Genomic DNA, 6,630 nt, shown 5'->3' on the forward strand with positions numbered 1-6,630 from the left:
TCCCCCCCTTGCTGAGGCCCTCGGTGGCTATACCCATCCCCCCACTCCTCACCCACCCTAACCTGGAACCCACTGGGAATGCCTGCCACTTAGGGTTCCAAGAAGGGTCTTGGGCCATGGGCCTTCCTTCACCGGATGACACACATTAGGAACAGAGCCCGGACTGGAGTCAGTTGGGAAGGGCCTGGCTCCCTCCTGGCTCCAGCCTGGGTCAGAGGCTGGTGGGAAATGTCTGGAACAGGATGGTAGGCCGCTGGCACCCAGGGCGAAATGAACAGGAAGGACTACATTGCATCATGGCTCCAGAATGCATCATGGTGAGGGTTTGAGAGGATGAAAGGGAGCCCTGGGATAGGGAGCAGGAGGCCTGGGTTCAGCCCAGCTTTGCTGCTGACCCTCTGTCCTCATTCACTAAAAGGAGAGCTGGACAAGTTGTTTTCAAACTATGCTCAGTGGAGTCCTGGGCCATTCAGAAGTGCCTCGGGGCTACCACAAAGGCTTGATGAGCATTTCAGCCCAGTAGGATTCTTCAGTTATCTTTGTGACCCCCTTCCCCCATCTCACATATTCATATTTATCAAAATAATCTCATTTTCCCACAACCAATTGACTATCCATTCAGTCAACAATTATTTATTGAGGGCCTAGCCTGTGCCAGGCTCTGTTGTAGCTGATAGAGAAAAACAGTGTTCCTTATAAGAAATAAGAACTATACATTTGAACTGGGAAAATTAACTTGTAACAACAAAATGGCATGCCCACATCTGCTTTATGGATCTGAAGGTAGGATTCTGTTTCTAAAGAAGTTTGGCTTGGGATATCTCCTGGGTGACTTCTGATCCACTTGACACCATTCCCAAAGCCTAAGCTGCCAGTTACCCAGGGAAGACCCAGAGAAGGGTGAGAAGGAGGCATCTTGGTCCCAGGATGTGTTGGGGGGTTTCCCACACAGTGGAGGAGGCTCTGTCTGCCCTCTGCCCTGGGACCTGAAGGGTATGTGGGCCAGGGGACTGTGCTGGTTGTAGCCCCTACCCTGGATCCAAAGATGGGGTGTCCACACTACTTTATATAAAATAAACAACAAGGTCCTGTTGTATAGCACAGGAAACTATATTCAATAGCATATAATAACTTATGGGCTTCTCAGGTGGCTCCAGTGGTAAAAAATTCATCTGCCAGTGCAGGAGACGCAAGAGATGCAGGTTCAATCCCTGGGTCAGGAAGATCCCCTAGAGGAGGACATGGCAACCCACAACAGTATTCCTGCCTAGAGAATCCCATGGACAGAGGAGCCTGGCGGGCTACTGTCCATGTGGCTGCAGAGAGTTGGACGTGACTGAGCAACTAAGCAGCAATAACCCATAGTAGAAAAGAATCTGGAAAAGATTTAAAATGTTGTGTTGGTTACCAGTGTAAAGTGACTTCTAGGCTAGTGGGAGACAATACCAACAATAATATCTGACACATATACTACCTACTGTATGACAGGAATTACTTCTGAGTTCACTTCACTCCTAACACTAGTGGATGGTTATCTCTTCCATTTTATAGATGAGGAAACAGGGACAGAGGATTAGTGTCCCAAGGTCATAGAGCAGGTAAGATAGAGCTGGAACTTGAAGGCTGCTACTTGCAATGTTGACAACCCACTCCTGTACTCTTGTCTAGAAAATCCCATGGACAGAGGAGCCTGGTGGGTTTCATGGGGTCGCCAAGAGTTGGACACGACTGAAGCAACTTAGCACTCAAGGAGGGGGCAGGAAGAAGGAGGAAGAGGAGGATTTGGGAACTTGTTTCTCTATGAGTCTTGTTCTTGGCTAGAGGCTGGCCCGCTGCACCCAGCCCTGCTCTCCAGCCCCAAGTCTGTCCAGGCACCTGCTGTGGGGCCTGGCTTCTGCAGACAGGACCGGGGAAGGGCCAGGGTGAGGCGGGAGGGCGGGTGAGGACAGCTCAGCCCAGCTCCTCACTTCTGGGAGCCTAGGGCTGCTCCAGCAGCTTGGAGCCTCCCTGGAAGGACAGAGGACATGAGTGTATGTGGAGGAGTGAGCCAGACTCTCCTGCCTCTTAGAAATGAAGTCCCCAGCAGCCTCTGTCTAGTTGGTGGACAGGGGCAGGGTCCATGTCTCTGCCTGCTGAGTGTCTCCACTCAGAGAGCATTCTCTGTTATCATGTGTCTAGACCTGCCTCTGTTCTCAGGGAGCTACTGTCTCCAGGAGATGCAGATGACACTGGAGTGGCCTAAGCCAGGTGTGATCCAAGGTTCTTCAAGGAGAGAAAAGAGCAGGTTGGGCTGGTGCTACAGGAAGGGCTTCCTGGTGGAGGTGGCTCCTGCGTTCTAGGAAAGGGAGGGGCCTTCTTCTAGGCAGAAAAGAAAGAAGGTGAAGTCGCTCTGTTGCGTCTGACTCTCTGCAACCCTGTGGACTGTAGCCTACCAGACTCCTCTGTCCATGGGATTCTCCAGGCAAGAATACTGGAGTGGATTGCCATTTCCTTCTCCAGGGGAATCTTCCCGACCCAGGGATGGAACCCAGCTCTCCTGCATTGCAGGCAGACGCTTTACTGTCTGAGCCACCAGGGAAGCCTAGGGAACCGCAGGTGCAAGGGCTCAGAGGCTTATCTGTGACATTAGATAAGAATCTTCAATTCTGACTTTGCCAAGATCTGGTTATTTTGGCCATGTGAAAGCAAGTCTGGGGGCCCTGAGCTAAGGCGCTGGGTTCCAGATGGGCTTGAGGGGGCAGGCCTGAATTTAGAGAGCCCCACTCAGCAGATACATGGTTGAGACACTGCTGTGGGGAAACAGCTTGAGGGAGGTGACTGCCGCAAAGGCTACCTCTGCACAGGGGACGTGGGCACCCCGGCCCAGGGAAGGTGGACGTTCTTCCTGACACTAAAGACACAGAGACATCCCTGTAGAGTCTGTGGGTCTCACAGTAGCCTTAAGGTCCTGGACAGTGGCACACAGTCAGCATAGGGTGATAATAGAAACTGTCATGTCGGAGAGACACACGCAGTCAGAGTCCCCGGGAATCGGACCCGAGGGACACCATCACAAGGTGACAGCTGTCACAATGCCCCACTTGCCCCTCAAAGTTCCGACACACATTCAAGCCAGTGCCCTCGGCAGCTCACTGCCGAGACCCTCTCAGACCCGCGCAGCCTCCGGCCATCAGCGACAGCCGCAGGGCCCCGGTGGCACACGTGCGCACGCCGCCGCAGCCGCACACCCCCGCGCACACGCCGGCGCGGGCTAACGAGCCCACAGCCCTGCTCGGCGGGAGGGAGCCAGTTGTCGGGCGGGGCCGCGCGGTCACACAGCATTAGCCCTGCGGCCGCCCCGCCAGGTGCGGCCACTGCCCCTAATCCCTGGCCCTGGCCCGCTAAGCCGGGCCTGAGCGACGCCACAGCTGGGGGCGGCCGGCCACGCGCCGCCCATCACCGCAGCCCCAGCCCACCGCGGGGGCCTTCCCCACCCTCCACCCCACTCTCACCTCCCCAGTCCCGGGCAACCCTCGCGCTCCCTCCGCCGCCCCTGACCTTGGGCTCCCACCCCATCTAGCCCTTAGCGCCCCACTGCCCCGCCCCCAGCTCCTCCCACTACAGCCTCCATCTGGGTCCTCGGCTGGTTAGAGCTCCCCGCACCTCCCCGACCCCATTCCAGTCTCCACTGCAAGACCGGCGGTGCCCTACTCTGCCCCAGCGCCACTCACTGCCAGCTCCGTGCCCACTCCTCCACCGGATTTGACTTGGGCTCCACCCTCCTCACGCTTCACCCCTCTCATTTACCTGCCCTGCCCCTTGTGCGGGCCAGAGCTGGGGTCCCCCTCCCCTACTTGGATTTGTAAAGTTCCAGGATCCGCTCTTCCCCCACCACACATATTTCCAGCCTTCAACTGCTCATCCTGTTACCAGGCAGAAGTCATCTCCCCCCCAGGGAAGCTGAACTTCAGTTCTAGATTTCTGACTCTTGCTGGACCTTGGGATGGATCCCAGGACCTTCAGAGGTATTCTGTGGCCTCTTTGAATCTCAGTTTTCCTTGTCTGAAAAATAAAGAAGTGTGATTGAGATGACCTCTGAGAAGCTTTTGTCTTTTCCAATCCCATAATGTTAGCAAGGTCATGTACTTCCTGTCACCTGAATGTTGAAGACAGATGAATGTGGAAGAGCACCCACTAGCCATGTGTTCCCACCCCATCTCATCCCATTATTTAGCTTTCACTGTGTGAGTCGCCCAAGGCAACTTTTACCCTCTGGTATGCGGATGAGTCGGAGAAGGCAATGGCACCCCTCTCCAGTACTCTTGCCTGGAAAATCCCATGGATGGAAGAGCCTGGTAGGTTGCAGTCCATGGGGTCGCTAAGAGTCAGACACGACTGAGTGACTTCACTTTCACTTTTCACTTTCATGCATTGGAGAAGGAAATGGCAACCCACTCCAGTGTTCTTGCCTGGAGAATCCCAGGGATGGGGGAGCCTGGTGGGCTGCCGTCTCTGGGGTCGCACAGAGTCGGACACGACTGAAGCGACTTAGCAGCAGCAGCAGAAGAAGCATGGGGATGAGTGGGCTTCCCAGGTGGCTCAGTGGTAAAGAATCTGCCTGCCAGGAGACACAGGAGTCACGGGTTCAATCCCTGGGTGGGAATGATCCCCTGGAAGAGGAAATGACAACCCACTCCAGTATTCTTGCCTGGGAAATCCCATGGACAGAGGAGCCTAGTGGACTACAGTCCATGGGGTCACAAAAGAGTCAGACACGACTAAGCGACTGAGGATGCATGAATGCATGGGGGATGAGTAAGAGAGAACAAGGTGGAATCTGGGTGCTTAGGGCTTGGCCAAGGCTTGGGACTGGCTGTGGGCAGGGGATCTCTGCCACCTTGGGATGTCCCCTGCAAGGGTGCACATCTGGGACTGGCCTGGCGGGGGTCCTGGCCTCGGGCACTGTCAGCATTGGTGCTGATGGACAGCCCTGGCAGGTGGGAGCCGGCCAGTCACCCCCGACAGCCCTGCCCACCTGTCACCCTCCTGCTCGGGTGACCGGCTGCCTGACCCACTGACCAACTTCCTGCTGCTTCGCTGCACCCTGGGCACTGTATGATCAGGACTGCTGTGCCCTGCCCCGTTCCTCTCAGATTTTTCCCAACAACCTGCTGGTTCAGAGCACACAGGCACACAAATATCAGGTTAATATTATGCAGATTCACACAACACAGACAGACACATACAGGGGTTGCAGGCATGCATGCCCATGTCTAAGCCTGCTTCATTCTCATGCAAGCTGAGCCAAGATGCTTCTTCCCAGGTATGACAACATGGGCATTGCCTTCTCTGTGGCCACAGGGCCCCGTGATAAAGGTGAAGGCAGGCAGTCTGGGTTGCCAGCCCCGACTCTGTGATATCCTAACTGCGTGACTTTGTCAAGTGACTTAATTTCCCTGGACCTCAGATTCTCCATCTGTTCAATAGAACTGATAATAAGTATTCATCTTATAGGATTGTTTTGAGAATCAGATGAAACAATCCATGGAAAGCACTCAGAATGGTTCCTAGTATTAATACAATAGAAATCCACAATACATGCTAACTGTTAATATTATTATCCGGTGGGGGCTGACAGGTTTCTGGGATCTTCTCAGTGATAATTTTCCTTTAATTGGTCATTTCTGGGCATAACTGTTTAAATGGTTATAAATCTCCCTAAAAGTACTTTTATTCCACTTTCCACATTAGGAGATGTCAACTGGCAGATGAAATCAGGATATGCCATTTCCACATCCTTCCCTGGATCCTGGTCAGGTGTGATTGCTCATGCTTTGCTGTTTAAAAACTAAGAAACCGCACAAGTCTAGACCTGAGTTGTTTAGGGGATGCTGGGCTGGGGCCTGGGGCTCACCATCTTCTCTTCAGAATCTAGGCAAGACCCTCTCCCCAGGTCAGGACCCCCAGTCCATGCATCTATGGATCCTTCTCCTTCTTTCTGAAAATCAGGACAATGTCTGCTCCATCCTGTATGACCCCTCCCATCCCCCAGATCTTCCTAAGGGCCACCCGTAGCACTTCAACAATCTCACTTCACATGCTTTTGGGCCCTGAGATTGGGATTTCTTGGAGCCCTAAAGAGAAGACTGCACTTGGCAGAGTTTTGAGTTCTAGAACAATCTTCTTCAGCATCTCCCTCTTCAGTCTGCTCCAACCAAACCAAATCTGCTCTTGGCAACCTTTGAGCAATGAATGAATGAGGCTCATGATCCCAGTGGCGGCAACAGATGCAGGATAAAGTTGGGGAGTTCTACTTTTCTACCACTCTCGCCCCCACAGGAAGTCTTCTTTGTTCTGCTTCTAAACAAAACTCAAGAAATCCTGTTTTCCACCTTGAGCATTTTCCCAACTCTCACTCCACATGAGTCCTCTCCCCTCCTGACTCCCTCCTCTCGAGCCCTGTCTTTGTTTTATCCTCAGGTGCGTGTCTTGCCTCTGATTTGGGGTATATTCTTCATTTATATTCTTTATCATAACTATTGTAAAGTACTGTCACTTCTAGTATAAAGCTTCCTGTATTAGTTACCTACTGTTGCACAACAAAATACAGTCAAATTTACCAGCTAAAAACAATAAACTTTTATTATCCTG

Source organism: Bubalus kerabau, chromosome 15 (assembly GCF_029407905.1).
Source record: "Bubalus kerabau isolate K-KA32 ecotype Philippines breed swamp buffalo chromosome 15, PCC_UOA_SB_1v2, whole genome shotgun sequence".
NCBI classification, from domain to species: Eukaryota; Metazoa; Chordata; class Mammalia; order Artiodactyla; family Bovidae; genus Bubalus; species Bubalus kerabau.